This window comes from Salvelinus namaycush, chromosome 18, assembly GCF_016432855.1.
Source record: "Salvelinus namaycush isolate Seneca chromosome 18, SaNama_1.0, whole genome shotgun sequence".
Lineage (NCBI taxonomy): Eukaryota > Metazoa > Chordata > Actinopteri > Salmoniformes > Salmonidae > Salvelinus > Salvelinus namaycush.
Window position 1 is genome coordinate 4967708 of NC_052324.1, and position 17339 is coordinate 4985046.

Consider the following 17339-nt stretch of genomic DNA (forward strand, 5'->3'; position numbering starts at 1 on the left):
TTCGGTTATAATAAAAATCATGGACACGTACCACGCTGCACCTTGGTCCTCACCTTCTCCTTCCAACAGCCGTTACACCCATGCCAATTGCACAATCCCTCAACTTGAGACATCTGTGGCATTGTGCTGTGTGACAAAATTGCACATTTTAGAGTGGCCTTTTATTGTCCCCAGCATTATTATCTTGGTAAAGGAGAAATGCCCACTAACAGGGATGTAAACAACATTTGAGAGAAATAAGCTTTTTGTGCGTGTGGAACATTTCTGGGATCTTTTATTTCAGCTCATGAAACATGGGACCAACACTTTACATGTTGCGTTAATATTTTTGTTCAGTGTAATTCTCCGAAGTGCCTTAATATTTGTGAATTAGCCTGGCTAACCATTAGCATCCGCCGCCAAAGTCATGATGATGCTAAACGAGGGCAGTTGCATGACCATCCTACATGTTGAATGGAATCTTGTTAGCTAACTCTGTTAGCCAGGCTTATTCAGCTTAAAACTAGACTGCATTTTATTCATTAAAGACATACTCTTTAAAGCATTAATGGTAATTTTCTAGCCATTATATCATTTATTTAAAAGTAAAAAAACGGATTTGCCCCAGATTGCCCCTTTAAATTAGAAAATGATGTGCCATTGATGTCATTACTAATTTAGTACTGTAAAAGCCACAGTCTGTTTGATATATAATTATATATTGCAAGATTGATTCATTATTCAAAAGCTGAATTTATAAAGTGCAGCCTTCAACTTAAGTTTAATAATAAAAATATATATGTTTTGACCACCTCAGATAGAGAGAAAGGAAGAGAGGGAACTAGAGCGAGAGAGAGAGAGAGAGAGACAGGAGTAGAGAGAGGAAGAGAGGGAACTAGAGAGAGAGAGACAGGAGTAGAGAGAGGAAGAGAGGGAACTACAGATAGCGAGATACAGGAGTAGAGAGAATTAGAGAGAGGAAGAGAGGGAACTAGAGAGAGAGAGAGAGAGACAGGAGTAGAGAGAGGAAGAGAGGGAACTAGAGAGAGAGAGAGAGACAGGAGTAGAGAGAGAATTAGAGAGAGAGGAAGAGAGGGAACTAGAGAGAGAGAGAGACAGGAGTAGAGAGAGAATTAGAGAGAGAGGAAGAGAGGGAACTAGAGAGAGAGAGAGACAGGAGTAGAGAGAGAGAGGAAGAGAGGGAACTAGAGAGAGAGACAGGAGTAGAGAGAGAATTAGAGAGAGAGAGGAAGAGAGGGAACTAGAGAGAGCGAGATACAGGACTAGAGAGAATTAGAGGAAGAGAGGGAACGAGAGAGAGAGAGAGAGAGAGAGAGAGAGAGAGAGAGAGAGAGAGAGAGAGAGAGAGAGAGAGAGAGAGAGAGAGAGAGAGAGAGAGAGAGAGAGAGAGAGAGAGGCAGAGGCAGAGGCAGAGGCAGAGGCAGAGGCAGAGGCAGAGGCAGAGGCAGAGGCAGAGGCAGAGGCAGAGGCAGAGGCAGAGGCAGAGGCAGAGGCAGAGGCAGAGGCAGAGGCAGAGGCAGAGGCAGAGATGTGTGTGTTCATATCTGGTGTGCGTGTGTTGTAGTGGTAGTGATGATATTGAAGAGCCCAGTAAACTCTTGTGGCACCACTGCTCTCCCATTGGCAGAGCTGCTGTTTGGAGTTTTTGTTCTTTCTCTCTCTCTCTCTCTCTCTCTCCTTACTCCTGTTTTCATTATGCCTTTCTCAGCAGCATTGTTCCTGCCTCCTCTATTCCAACACGCCCTTACTTGACACTCACATTACTCTGGCAAATGACTCTGCATCACAGCTCTGCTTGCCACTCCATGTTTCACCTTCCCAACTTTGTGACAAGAAATCCAGTGGTGTGAGCCAGTGCAAGGCACGAGGGGGCAGACAGGCAGGCAGTGGGGGAAGGTGAAGGGGGTGGGGTGGGGGGGTTGTTGGCCAGGGTACACAGCCCCGGAGGTCCGCTTTTAAAATAGCCTGATCCAGCCAAGAATGCACACCGCGTGGTTCTCTTCCTTTAAGATGAGAGGAGGCTCTGATGATGCACAGGGACACTGGTGTTGTCACATATGTTTGATTATGTGTCTGTGTTTGATCGTGTCTCTGAACAGGTGGGTGTCGGTGTGGGAGTGGGTGTTTTTCATTGTGTGTTTTTGGGTGGGTGGATGTTTGATTTTGGGTATGTGTGTATGTGTGTGTGTCCGACGTGCCCATTTGTGTTTGTGTGTCTCTGTGGGTATGTGCATACATACTGTACCAACATCGTACGTAGGTACTCCGGTTGTGCTAGTCGGTGTTATAGTAATTAATTGCCTGGTTGTATGCCATTGCCACAGTATTCGCACAGTCTAAGAATATTGCTTTAAATGAAGTGGAAGGAATGATTATTCACACTGTTTCAGGATGGTAATTAAAATGATGAAAGAAGACATACAGTAAATGCTGTGCCTATTCCCCCCCTTAGATTTCTTCACAATTTATTGTTACAAAGTGGAATTGAAATGGATTTCATTGTACATTTTTGGTAAATTACATCAAATGTAATTTTTGGTAAATGTCTTAAAATACTCTGTAATGTCAAAGTGGAAGCTATTTTTAAAATTATTATTTTGTATCAATGAAAAATATTACACTAATATACCTTGATTAGAGCAATATTCACCCCCCTGTGTCAATACATGTGTAAAACTGATGTTTTAACTTGTTTTGTACATAATGTTGCTGCTACCGTCTCCTATGATCGAAAAGAGCATCTGGACATCAGAACAGTGATTACTCACCTCGAACTTTAACGAGCCCGATGTGAAGGATATACTGCTTTCTCGAGACCAGGCCCAAACCCCGATCATTAGCGTGAAGAAAAGACAGAGAAAAATGGTTCGAAGGTCAGGCTGCCTTCTGACAATTTGTAGGCGAGTGAGTAAACTTCCACTACCATCTGTACTATTGGCCAACGGGAAATCACTGGAAAATAAAATGTGTGATCTACGATTAAGAATATCCTACCAATGGGACATTAAAAACTTTAGTATCTTATGTTTCAACGATTCGTGGGTGAACGACGACACGGATACTATAGAGCTGGCTGGGTATTCCGTGTATCGGCAGGACAGAGAAGCTACGTCTGGTCAGACGAGGGACGGGGGTGTGTGTCTATTTGTAACAGCTGGTGCACGATTTCTAATATTAAAGAAGTCTCGAGGTATTGCTCGCCTGAGGTAGAATACCTCATGATAAGCTGTAGACCACACCATCTACCAAGAGAGTTCTCATTTATATTATTCGTAGCTGTCTATTTACCACCACAAACCGATGCTGGCACTAAGACCGCACTCAACGAGCTGTATAAGGCCATAAGCAAACAAGAAAATGCTCATCCAGAAGCGACGCTCCAAGTGGATTTTAATGCAGGTAAACTTAAATCCACTTTACCAAATTTCTACCACCATGTGCAAGCAGAGGGAAAAAACTCGAGACCACCTTTACGCCACACACAGAGACGCAAACAAACCTCTCCCTCGCCCTCCATTTGGCAAATCAGACCATAATTCTATCCTCCTGATTCCTGGTTACAAGCTAAAACTAAAGCAGTACCAGTGACTCGCTCAACACAGAAGTGGTCAGATGACAAGTATGCTACTCTACAGGAGTTTTTCTAGCACAGACTGGAATATGTTCCGGGATTCATCCAATGGCATTGAGGAGTATACCACCTCAGTCACTGGCTTCATCAATAAGTGCATCGACGACGTCGTCCCCACAGTGACCGTACGTACAGTACATATCCCAACCAGAAGCCATGAATTACAGGGAACATCCGCACCGAGCTAAAGACTAGAGCTGTCGACTTTCAAGGAGTGGACATTAATCTGGACACTTACAAAAAATCCCGCTACACCCTCAGATGAACAATCAAACAGGAAAAGCTTCAATACAGGACTAAGATTGAATCCTACTTCACCGGCTCTGACGCTCGTCGGTTGTGGCAGGTCTTGAAAACCATTACAGACTACAAAGGAAAACCCAGGCGCAAGCTGCACAGTAACGCGAGCCTACCAGACGAGCTAAATCCCTTTTATGCTCGCTTCGAGGCAAGCGACACTGAAGCATGCATGAGAGAACCAGCCGTTCCGGACGACTGTGTGATCACGCTCTCGGTGTGAGAAAGACCTTTAAACAGGTCAACATTCACAAAGCCGCAGGGCCAGATGGATTACCAGGACGTGTACTCAAAACATGCGCGGACCAACTGGAAAGTGTCTTCACTGACGTTTTCAACCTCTCCCTGACCAAGTCTGTAATACCTACATGCTTCAAGCAGACCGCCATAGTCCCTGTGCCCAAAGAAGCGAAGGTAACCTGCCTAAATCATCACCAGCCTATAGCACTCACGTCGGTAGCCATGAAGTGATTTGAAAGGCTGGTCACGGCTCACATCAACACCATCATCCTAGAAACCCTAGACTCTAATTCGCATACCGCCCCAACAGATCCACAGATTACGCAATCTCAATCTCACTCCACACTGCCCTTTCCCACCTGGACAAAAGGAACACCAATGTGAGAATGATGTTCATTGACTACAGCTCAGCGTTCAACACCATAGTGGCCACAAAGCTCATCACTAAGCTAAGGACCATGGGACTAAACAGTTCCCTCTGCAACTGGGTCCTGGACTTCCTGAATGGCCGCCCCAGGTGGTAAGCATAGGCAACAACACATCTGCCACGCTGATCCTCAACACTGGGGCCCCTCAGGGGTGCGTGCTTAGTCCCCTCCTGTACTCCTTGTTCACCCACGACTGCATGGCCAAATACGACTCCAACACCATCATTAAGTTTGCTGACGACACAACAGTGGCCTGTTCACAGACAACGATGAGACAGCCTATAGGGCGGAGGTCAGAGATCTGGCAGTGTGGTGCCAGGACAACAACCTCTCCCTCAATGTGAGCAGACAAAGGAGCTGATCGTGGACTACAGGAAAAGGCTGGCCAAACAGAACCACATTAACATCAACGGGGCTTTAGTGGAGCAGGTCGAGAGTTTCAAGTTCCTTGGTGTCCACATCATCAACAAACTAGCATGGTCCAAACACACCAAGGCAGTCGTGAAGAGGGCAGGACAGCACCTTTTCCCCCTCAGGAGACCGTTTGTTTTATGTTATAAAATAAGATTTGGCATGGGTCCCCAGATCCTTTAAAGGTTCTACAGCTACACCATCAAGAGCATCCTGACCGGTTGCATCACCGCCTGGTATGGCAACTGCTCGGCATCTGACCGTAAGGCGCTACAGAGGGTAGTGTGTAGGGCCCAGTACGTCACGGGGGCCAAGCTTCCTACCATCCAGGACCTATATGCTAGGCGGTGTCAGAGGAAGGCCCAAAAAATACAAACACTCCAGTCACCCAAGTCATATACTGTTCTCTCTGATACCGCACGGCAAGCGGTACAGGATCACCAAGTCTAGGACCAAAAGGCTCCTTAACAGCTTCTACCCCCAAGCCATAAGACTGCTGAACAATTAATCAAACGGGTACCCGGAATATTTACATTGACTCGCCCCCCCTCCCTTTTTCTGTTTTTACACTGCTGCTACTCGCTGTTTATTATCAATGCATAGTCACTTTATCCATACCTACTTGCACAAAATAACTTGACTAACCTGTACCCCCGCACATTGACTCGGTACCGGTAGCCCTGTATATAGCCACGTTATTTTATTGTTACTTTTATTATTATTTTTTACTATTTTTACTTTTGTTTATTTATTAAATATTTTATGAACTCTTTCTTGAACTGCATTGTTGGTTAAGGACTACACCCTGTTGTATTCAGAGCATGTGACAAATAAAAGTTGATTTGATTTGATTACAGCTTTGTTTGTCTGTTGAGTCTTCTTGTGTAAGTCTCTAAGAGCTTTGTACACCTGGATTGCACAATATTTGCCCATTACTGTTTAAAATTCTTCATGCGCTGTCAAGGTGTTGGGGAGCATGGCTAGAAGCAGATTTAAGTCAAAACTGTAACTTGGCAACTCAGTAAAAATTCACTGTCTTCTTGGTAAGCAACTCCAGTGTTGTAGCTTACTGTCCTGCTGAAAGGTGAATTCCTCTCCCAGGGTCTGGGGTAAAGCAGACTGAAGCAGGTTTTCATCTAGGATTTTGCCTGTGTTTAGCTCCATCCCGTTTCTTTTTATCCTGAAACACTCCAGTCCCCAGTCTTTGCAGATGTCAAGCATATAACATGATGCAGCCCCCACCATGCTTGAAAATAAGGAGGCAGTTACTATACGATGGATTTGCCACAAAAGGCTTTGGTTTTAGTTAGAATTTCTTTCCTTTGCCATGTTTTTTTGCAGTATTACTTTAGTGCCTTGTTGCAAACAATGTTATTGATCTATCCTCAGTTTTCTCCCATCATTGCCATTGAACTTTGTAGCTGTTTTAAAATCACAAATGGCCTCCCTGAGCAGGGAGGTGACATCCCTGAGCAGTTTCCTTCCTGTCCTGCAGCTCTGTTCAGAAGGACAACTGTATCTTTGATGTGTCTGGGTGGTTTAATACATCATCCACAGCATAATTATTAACTTGACCATGCTTAAAGAGATATTCAATGTGCAATTTGTTATTGTTACACGTTTACAAATCACTGCCCTTCTTTATGAGACTTTCAAAAAGCTCCCTGGTCTTTGAAGTTGAATCTGTGCTTGAAATTCAATACTTGACTGAGGGACCTTACAGATGTTGTATGTATGGGGGACAGAGGAAGGGTTAGTCATTCAAAAATCATGTCAACCCCTATTATTTCACTCTTTTACTCAGTTTGAAAACTTTAAAAATCTCTTTCTCTCTCTCTCTCTATCCCCTTCTCCCTTTCCCTCCCTCCCTCCCTCCCCCCCCCCCCCCCCCCCCTCCTTCTCTCACCCTCTGTGCAGCCTGTGAGTTGATGAACAGGGGGATCCTGGCGCTGGTCAGCTCTATCGGCTGTATGTCAGCGGGCTCCCTGCAGTCGCTGGCGGACGCCATGCACATCCCGCACCTCTTCATCCAGCGGGCCACTGCCGGGACCCCTCGCTCCAGCTGCCCCCTCATCACCACCCGCACCCGCCAGGACGACTACACCCTCTTCGTGCGCCCGCCCGTCTACCTCAATGACGTCATCCTCCAAGTGGTCAGCGAGTACAGCTGGCAGAAGTTTATCATCTTCTACGACCAGGAATACGGTAAGGCTTCATGGGCGGCCATGTTAGGGGAAGTGGGGCGAAGCAGACTTGGGTTCAAATACTGTTTGAAATCATATCAAATACTAGATCTGGGCTTTAATGAAGCCGCCTTTTGCAAAGAAACCAATAGAACGGTCCCAAAAGTGAAACCCCCGACCACTTGGCACTCCTGGCAGGCTAAAGCAAACGTTCAAAGATTTTAAAATATTTTGAAGAGTATGTGAACCCAGGTATGATGGGAAGTGGGGTTCAGAGAGTAGGGAGTGGGGGGGGGGGGGGTACTGTAGTTGACATCCATAGGGAAGCATTCAATGATGTATGAAGATATGGGTTGGAGATCTGGTAGACTCGCCGCATGGCAGACATTAGCAAGCTAATGGATAGAGGCCTGAACTCTGCAACCCTGCATTCTGGAGGCCCATAGTTAATGCATGAACATTGTAAATGTTTCCCACCATCTCCATCAACCTTCATTATACTGGATTGTTTATGTACTGTATGTGAGAGAAAGAGAGAGAGAGAGCGCCTTTGTGTGTGTTTGTGCATGAGAGAAAGGGTCAGGCAGACAGAGATTATGTTCATCACTGGATGTGTATGGGTGTATGTGAGTCTGTCCTGTGTCTGGCATTGTCTCCACTCCCCATGTATGTCCCTATGGAGCCCATGTCCCATAATTCACTGCAGTATGTTAAAAGTATCAGGGATGGCTAAATAAGTGTGGCTCCCAGCAGACCAGCCAATGGAGGCATTTTGGGTCTCACTGCCAGTTGCACTGTGGTGTAGTGTAGTGCTATAATGAAGCTCTGCGGCTGCCAAGCCCACTCACCATCCTTAAGCCCCAACATGGTTTTGACCAGCGAATCAGAACATGGGCCTGCCAGGTATTAACCATACCAGTCTCTAAGCCCGAGCTCTTTGAGATGTAACAGTGTTCTCTCATACATCGCTTCGTCTTCTGAAAAACGGCTTTGAGGACAATAGTGTGTATGTGTAAATTGAATTGGGTTGCCCACTTTCCTCTATTTTCAGGTCTAGTGGTGCAGTCGGAAGACTGAAAACTGGGGGAGTTCAGTGTGTCTGTATGCAGGGGGATTTAAGAGTTCCCTGAGCTGTCGCTCCTATCAGCCTATCTAGCCTGGGTTCCAGTCTTTCTCTCCTCTTTTGCCAACTCCTTGTGAAATTATCATGCCAAATAAACGTGATCTGTGGAACAAAAAAAAAAGAGATACAATTCCCAGATTTGCATGAACCCGGTGATTGGAAGGTAACTGTAGGGGTTATTGAATCAGGAACATTATCCTCTGTCCTACTGGGCTCAAGACTTAATCTAGTTGGATAGCATATATAGAACATTTCCCAATAAATGGTTTGTATTATCTTCTACTTCATCACAATCCCGGATCCGGGAGCACCCCCATCAGTAAAAAAGCTGACTAGCATAGCCTAGCATAGCGTCACAAGTAAATACTAGCATCTAAATATCATTAAATCACAAGTCCAAGACACCAGATGAAAGATACACATCTTGTGAATCCAGCCATCATTTCTGATTTTTAAAATGTTTTACAGGAAAGACACAATATGTATTTCTATTAGCTAACCACGATAGCGAAAGACACAACTTTTTTTTCCCACCATTTTTTTCCTGCATAGGTAGCTATCACAATTTCGACCAAATAAAGATATAAATAGTCACTAACCAAGAAACAACTTCATCAGATGACAGTCTGATAACATATTTATTGTATAGCATATGTTTTGTTAGAAAAATGTGCATATTTCAGGTATAAATCATAGTTTTACATTGCAGCCACCATCACAACTCTCACCAAAGCAACTAGAATAACTACAGAGACCAACGTGAATTACCTAAATACTCATCATAAAACATTTATGAAAAATACACAGCGTACAGCAAATGAAAGACAAAGATCTTGTGAATCCAGCCAATATTTCAGATTTTTTAAGTGTTTTACAGCGAAAACACAATATAGCATTATATTAGCTTACTACAATAGCCAACCACACAACAGCATTGATTCAAGCCAACAATAGCGATAACGAATAAACCAGCAAAAGTTATTACTTTTTTCACTAACCTTTTCAAACTTCTTCAGATGACAGTCCTATAACATCATATTACACAATACATATAGAGTTTGTTCGAAAATGTGCATATTTAGCGGCACAAATCGTGGTTATACAATGAGAATAGTAGCCAAGCTGCCAACAATATGTCGGGAGAAATCTTGGGAGAGGCACCTAATCTAATCAGTAACTAATCATAAACTTGACTAAAAAATACAGGTTGGACAGCAAATGAAAGATACATTAGTTCTTAATGCAACCGCTTTGTTAGATTTTTAAAATTAACGTTACTACGACATACAGCGTGCGTTAAAGCGAGACCGCACCGAAATTAATGGCGGAACAGTAGTTTTACATTTTTCAACAGAACAACGAATTAACATCATAAATACTTCTTACTTTTTGATGAGCTCCCATCAGAATCTTGGGCAAGTTGTCCTTTGTCCAGAGGAATCGTTGCTCGGTTGTAGATTGTCGCCTTCAACTTTGGAATTAGCAGTAAACATTAGCCATGTGGCGAAGACGTGTCCAACTCACCATAACGCAGCACAAATAAAATACCGAAAATCGCAATATACTGATATAAACTGATATAACTCGGTTTAAAATAACAACATTATGATGTCTTTAACACCTATATCGAATAAAATCAGAGCCGGATATATCTAAGGCCTATAACGGTAGCTTTCCAGAACGCCATCCTGAGGTCTGTCTTGCATCATGGCGAAAGATGAAAAGACTGGACCCCACGTTCCCAGCCCATTTATATGGCCTCAGATCTGCCCAGCAACTCCATTCCAATTCTCACTATTTGCTGACATCTTGGGAAAGGCGTATGCAGTGCATCTCGACCAATAGAAGACATGCAAATTAATAAACTGACCCCAGAACAGCCTGCCTTATTTCAGATTTCTCACTTCCTCACAGGAAAATTGCTCCAACTTGAGTTCTGTTTTACTCACAGATATAATTCAAACGGTTTTAGAAACTAGAGAGTGTTTTCTATCCAATAGTAATAATAATATGCATATTGTACGAGCAAGAATTGAGTACGAGGCAGTTTAATTTGGGAACGAAATTTTTACAAAGTGAAAACAGCACCCCCTATTGAGAAAAGGTTAAGCTACGACGCTGGCTGCAGATACTGACTCTCATCTGGGGAAAAAAGGTGAAATCAACACTGGCTTGTTCCCCCTGCTTGTGTAATGAGAACTATTCATTTCGAGGACACGTAAAGCTAATGGTTTCTTATTGAGAACACGCAGGTGAAATCCCAGTTGAATGCTGGAGCCGCTGTGGGACACACTTTGAGATCCTAGAACCGAGACCATGTGCAGATAACACAGTGGAGGCGATTAAGTAGGCCCATTGTGGTTGATGGCGGGGAAGCAGAGAGGAAGCACAACGTTTGCATCCCAAGTTGTGCACTATTCCCTATACTTTTGACCAGAGTTCTATTGGGCTCCTTATGGCCCCCTGGATGAAAGCAGTGCGTAGCCAGAGTCTCTTTTACCACCATAGGAATTCAAAGCAACCTTCCTATTCGTTTAGCATTGACCCTACTTTTGACCAATCTCTAGCCCCCTTTCCGAAACAGGAACTCCAGTGGATTTTGAAAGTCAGAGCTTCTGCTGTACATGTATCACTCCCGATCGAGTTTGTCCACTACGACTACTGTGTGCTCATATGAACATATTAGGCAGAAAATATATTGATTTTTTAGCCGTCTCTTTATTATTTGGATGATATTTACATAATGATTTGAATTTATCAAAGATAGCTAGTGTCTGCTCTTTTACATAGCTTGATATTTGATGAGAGAGATGATAAGTCTAGCAAATATAAACGTACGTGCAGTAATGTAAGGTGTTTATTACGTATACGGCGGTGCATTAAAGTTCATCCTATCCTATAATTGGTGTAAGCATCTCAGTAAATGTTGACAGAGAACATATCTCGAAAGAGAGCCAGTACGTTCATCAAGGCATCTGGTGACATATGCAGGGGGCCAGTTTGACAACCCAAACCTATGGATTGTAGAACATTACAAACATGCCAAACATACACGATCTGAAGAAATCAAATGATTTATTACCTTATTACATTTAAAATCGCAACATACTCACAGAACATTTAAAATCGCAACATGCTTACAATTGAAGACATAAATAAAATGACATAAAACAAACGGTTGGAATCTACATAGGACTCTTTGGGAAGGTCATTCCAAAACAGACGTCAACGGTTAGTTCCTGGTAAGCAGCTGTGCTCCTTAAGGTAGTAAATAATAATATATGCCATCCAGCAGACACTTTTATCCATGCCACTGAATGAATTTAAAATATTGATGGGCGACTCTGTTACGGAGGAGTGTAAAATGCTTTTTTTTAGGCTGGATCATGTTGTTGTATTGTCTGTTTTAATTATGTCATGTATCTGCTGCCTTCTTGGCCAGTTCTCCCTTGAAAAAGAGACTCTGGGTCTCATTGGGCTTTTCCTGGTTAAATAAAGGTTAAATAGTTTGTTTCTTACATTCGTGCGTGCATACATTTTTAGTGCGGGTGGCCTCAGCGGTAATCGAATCCATGGCCGTTGGAGTTGCAAGCACCAGGCGCTACCAACTGAGCCACACAGGACCACATCCTCAAGGTGGCTGTGATCTGAGCCTCAAATGTGAGCCTCCGTACTTCCCCATCTTAGTCTTTCATATTTACAGGGAGCCCTTTCTCTTCCAAGGTGTTGGAGAGAGATTTATGGTGCGATGTAGCCAGGTTTGTTTTTGAGCTCTTTGTAGTGCAGGTGTGTTGTGATGCGTAGTAAAAGCATTAGCCACAGAAGAGATGTTGCAACTACTCTGGGATTGATGGAGGCAGCCCAAGAACTACATCTCACTCAATCAGCATAAAGGCATATAGCACAGACACACACACACACACACACACCCTCACACACACACACACGCACACACACACGCTTGTGGTTTGAGACACACACATAGGGGCATGAGAGTAGTAAGGCTAATGCAGATAAATCAAGGATATGTAATTGAATTTGGTTTGGCACCATTGGCTATGAATTGTAACAGCTCCCTTGATAAAGACAGATTAAGATAGTTAGAATAGGGAGACAAGGTTTACTGTTATGGGTGCACGACTCACTTGAAGTTGTTGTATTGTGCGGGGGATATGGTTAAGGTAATGAAGTGCTGTAGGGACTGAATGTAATATGGGAGAGGCTAAGACATAAACAGACTCAGTATCTTGTTACAGTCTGTTGAATATTGATTGATATGGTGCTACAATCACAGGCTTGACCCAGAGAGTCCAGGGACCACATGTATCAAGCATCTCAGAGTACGAGTGCTGATCTAGGATCAGGTCATCTCTTGTCCATGTGATCTTATTTATTATGATCTAAAAGGCAAAACTGATCCTAGATCAGCATTCGTACTCTGAGACCTATTATGAATATGGGCCTAGGAATTTGAACTGTCATATTCTACGTAGAATAATAGTGAAGACATCAAACTATGAAATAACACATTTCTGAGGGTGGTAAACTCTAATGAACTTATCCTCTGCAGCAGATGTAACTCTGGGTCTTCCTTTCCTGTGGCGGTCCTCATGAGATTCAGTTTCATCATAGCGCTTGATGGTTTTTGTGACTGCACTTTAATAAACTTCAAAAGTTCTTGAAATTTTCCGGACTGACTGACCTTCATGTCTTAAAGTAATGTCTTAAAGTTCTCTTTGCTAATTTGAGCTGTTCTTGCCATAATATGGATCAAATAGGGCTATCTTCTTGGTACCACCCCTACCTTGTCACAACACAACTGATTGGCTCAAACATATTCATAAGGAAATAAATTCCACAAATGAACTTATAACAAGACACACCTGTTAATTGAAATGCATTCCAGGTGACTACCTCATGAAGCTGGTTGAGAGAATGTCAAGAGTGTGCAAAGCTGTCATCAAGGCAGTGGGTGGCTACTTTGAAGAATCTCAACAATAAAATATATTTTAATTTGTTCAACACTTTTTTGGTTACTAAATGATTCCATATGTGTTATTTCCTAGTTTTGATGTCTTCACTATTATTCTACAATGTAGAAAATAGTAAAAATAAAGAAATACCCTTGAATGAGTAGGTGTGTCCAAACACACACACACACACACACACACACACACACACACACACACACACACACACACACACACACACACACACACACACACACACACACACACACACACACACAATGATCAAATTAGCCAGCACCAATGTTCAGTGGATGAACCCCATACTTTTAGCTTTGACTCACAGCTGGAGTGTATAGACCTAGACTAGCATCCCCTCAGTTCAGCAGGAAGTCTCAACATATAGGCCCCTGTGTCGCCATGGCTACGGGGCGGGGCTTGGACTCTACTCACCAGCTTTTGTTTTAATTTCGGGACACATTTTGGGAAACATGGAGGGAGGAATACCCAGAGGTAGAGCTGTGACCTAGACTGTCAAATCTCCTCTCTTCATGCTAACGATAGAGAGGCTAATGCTGATTGTGAAAACGCCTGTGTTTTCTTACAGATTGAAAGTGCCTCATAGTACAATCTATTCTCCCATACCAACACGTCTGTTTGTTCGTTTCCCCAGGCAGTTTTCCACTCTAGTCTGATACATGTAGTTGTGGTTGACAACGTCAACCCTGCACACTAGCAATAGTGTCATGACTGTAAATGTAACGCTAGTGAAGAACTCACATTAGCAACACAGTTTTCTTCCTCACTGTTTGATCTCTCTCTCTCTCTCTTTCTCTCTCTCTCTCTCTCTCTCTCTCTCTCTCTCTCTCTCTCTCTCTCTCTCTCTCTCTCTCTGTCCCCTCTTCCTAGCAAACTCTGTCTGTCGCTTGTCCCTTCCCTCCTTCCCTCCCTCCCTCCCTTCTCCAGCGCACCACTGCACAATTTTTACCTGCTGCTCTCCCCTCCTCCTCCCCCTCCCCTCGCCCTCCACATGGGTATCGTCTCCAGGCCAACTCTCATCCTCTGAACTTTAGACCCTGGCAGATGATGTCATCCACAGCTGGATTGTTGCGTCGTCTGACTGTGTATTATTTCTCTATGGATTACGTCGCTTACACCATCGCATCAGCCCAGCACATAATGAGGTGCAATCAATCTGTTAATTGTTTAATGATGACAATGACACTAAGGCATTGTCATAATTTGTCCACATCGACTACATCATAAGTTAACTACTGTATAGTATATACAATGTGGTCCGAAATTATTGACACCCTTGATAAAGATGAGGAAAAAATGACTGTATAAAATAATTCATATACTGAGCTATATTGTTTGCTCAAAGGATTTTGGAAATGATATTATTTTATATTAATACAATTTGTCAGAGAAAGAGATTTTGTTTTATGAGTTGGATAACAGAATCCAGATTCCTCCATACAGAATCCAGATTCCTCCATACAGAATCCAGATCCTTGATATCCTTTGCCTGTACATATGGACTGCCCTCTACAATTCAAAGCACAGGTTGTCAATGGGTTTGAAGTCCAGAGACTGAGATGGCCATTGTAAAATGTTGATTTTGTGATGAACCATTTATTTGTGGATTTCTATGTATTATTGTCTTGCTGAAAGATCCACTTGCGGATCCTGGCAGAGGATCCTGGCAGAGCTTGCCAATGTGTTTTCCAACTCATAAAACATTTTAGAAAAAGGCTCAGTGCTGTTATCCTCGCAAGGTGAGGTATTGAATTGTATTGAAAAAAGGGTGTACATTATTCTAACCCATACTTTTTGGAGCAAAAAAATATATAATACTTGTTGAAAAACATACTGTATCTTTCTCTGAGCAATTGTATTAGTATGAAATAATATGAATTCCCAATTTTTTTGAGCATACAATAAAGCTCAGTATTTGAATGATTTATTTTATGCTCATCTTTATCAAGGGTGTCAACTATATACTGTGTATATATATATATATATATATATATATATATATATATATATACACAGTTGAAGTCGGAAGTTTACATATACATTTAAACAAAATTTCACAATTCCTGACATTTAATCCTAGTAAAAATTCCCTGTCTTAGGTCAGTTAGGATCACCACTTTATTATGAAATGTCAGAATAATAGTAGAGCGAATTATTTATTTCAGCTTTTATTTCTTTCATCACATTCCCAGTGGGTCAGAAGTTTACATACACTCAATTAGTATTTGGTAGCATTGCCTTTAAATTGTTTCACTTGGGTCAAACATTTTGGGTAGCCTTCCACAAGCTTCCCACAATAAGTTGGGTGAATTTTGGCCCATTCCTCCTGACAGAGCTGGTGTAACTGAGTCAGGTTTTTGTAGGCCTCCTTGCTCGCACACGCTTTTTCAGTTCTGCCCACACATTTTCTATGGGATTGAGGTCAGGTCGTTGTGATGGCCACTCCAGTACCTTGACTTTGTTGTCCTTAAGCCATTTTGCCACAACTTTGGAAGTATGCTTGGGGTCATTGTCCATTTGGAAGACCCATTTGCAACCAAGCTTTAACTTCCTGACTGATGTCTTGAGATGTTGCTTCAATATATCCACATCATTTTTCTTCATCATGAAGCCATCTATTTTGTGAAGTGCACCAGTCCCTCCTGCAGCAAAGCACCCCCACAACATGATGCTGCCACCCCCGTGCTTCACGTTTAGGATGGTGTTCTTTGGCTTGCAAGCCAAACATAACGATGGTCATTATGCCCAAACAGTTCTATTTTTGTTTCATCAGACCAGAGGACATTTCTCCAAAATTTTCCAAACTGTTTAAAGGCACAGTCAACTTAGTGTATGTAAACGTATGTCCCACTGGAATTGTGATACAGTGAATTATATGTGAAATAATCTGTCTGTAAACAATTGTTGGAAAAAATGACTTGTGTCATGCACAAAGTAGATGTCCTAACCGACTTGCCAAAATAATAGTTTGTTAACAAGAAATGTGTGGAGTGGTTGAAAAACTAGTTTTATTGACTCCAACCTAAGTGTATGTAAACTTCCGACTTCAACTGTATATATATAGTATATATCTCAACACTATAGGACTAGGATTTAATTGAAACAGTTGTACTGTGTATTTCTTGACATAGAAAGCTTAAAGAAAGACACAGCCTGAGTTAGTGTATCACGGAACCAATTCCTTCAGAGCCCAAAGCACAGCTTTTGCAAATTATTGCTTTGCCCGCACATCTGAATCAGTAGCACATCTTTGAAGCCACCTTTGGACTCGTATTTGGTAGGAGTTGGATTGTGCATTCAGCCAGTGACGCAGCTACGTAATGGATTTGATAAGGCCTGCCCTTGTAGCTGAGAGAGAGGGGAGAGAGGGGAAGAGAGAGAGAGAGAAGAGAGTGAGACCGAGTGTGAAAGACAAAGAGAGAGAGCGAGAGAGAGAGAGCGACGTGGGAGTAAGAAGAAGAGGGGGGAGACAGCTAAAGTGCGAATGTGAGAGAGGGAGAGAGAGCTCAGAAAACATGTCCACATTGGCACGATGTAGACCCAATGCTGGCTAAAATATTGGCCCCACGTAGGCTTCCCACATTGGGCCCAAGGGCAGCCCTCACTTCCCCTGAAATAAGCACATGGCTGTTACAATGGATCAGAAAGACAGTTAAGTTCTTACTAACATATATATTTTACCAGAAACATTTCACATTTACTTATCAAAGTATTTTAATATTAGGGATAGGTGTTCCGCTCACTGGCCAACAGCCAGTGAAATTGCAGAGCGCCAAATTCAAACAGAAATCTCATAATAAAAATTCCGAAAACATACAAGTGCTATACATCGGCTTAAAGATAAACTTCTTGTTAATCCAACCACAGTGTCAGATTTCAAACAGACTTTACGGCGAAAGCATACCATGTGATTATCTGAGGACAGCGCCCAGCACACAAAACATTACAAACAGTAACCAGCCAAGTAGAGGAGTAACAAAAGTCAGAAATAGCAATAAAATTAATCACTTACCTTTGATG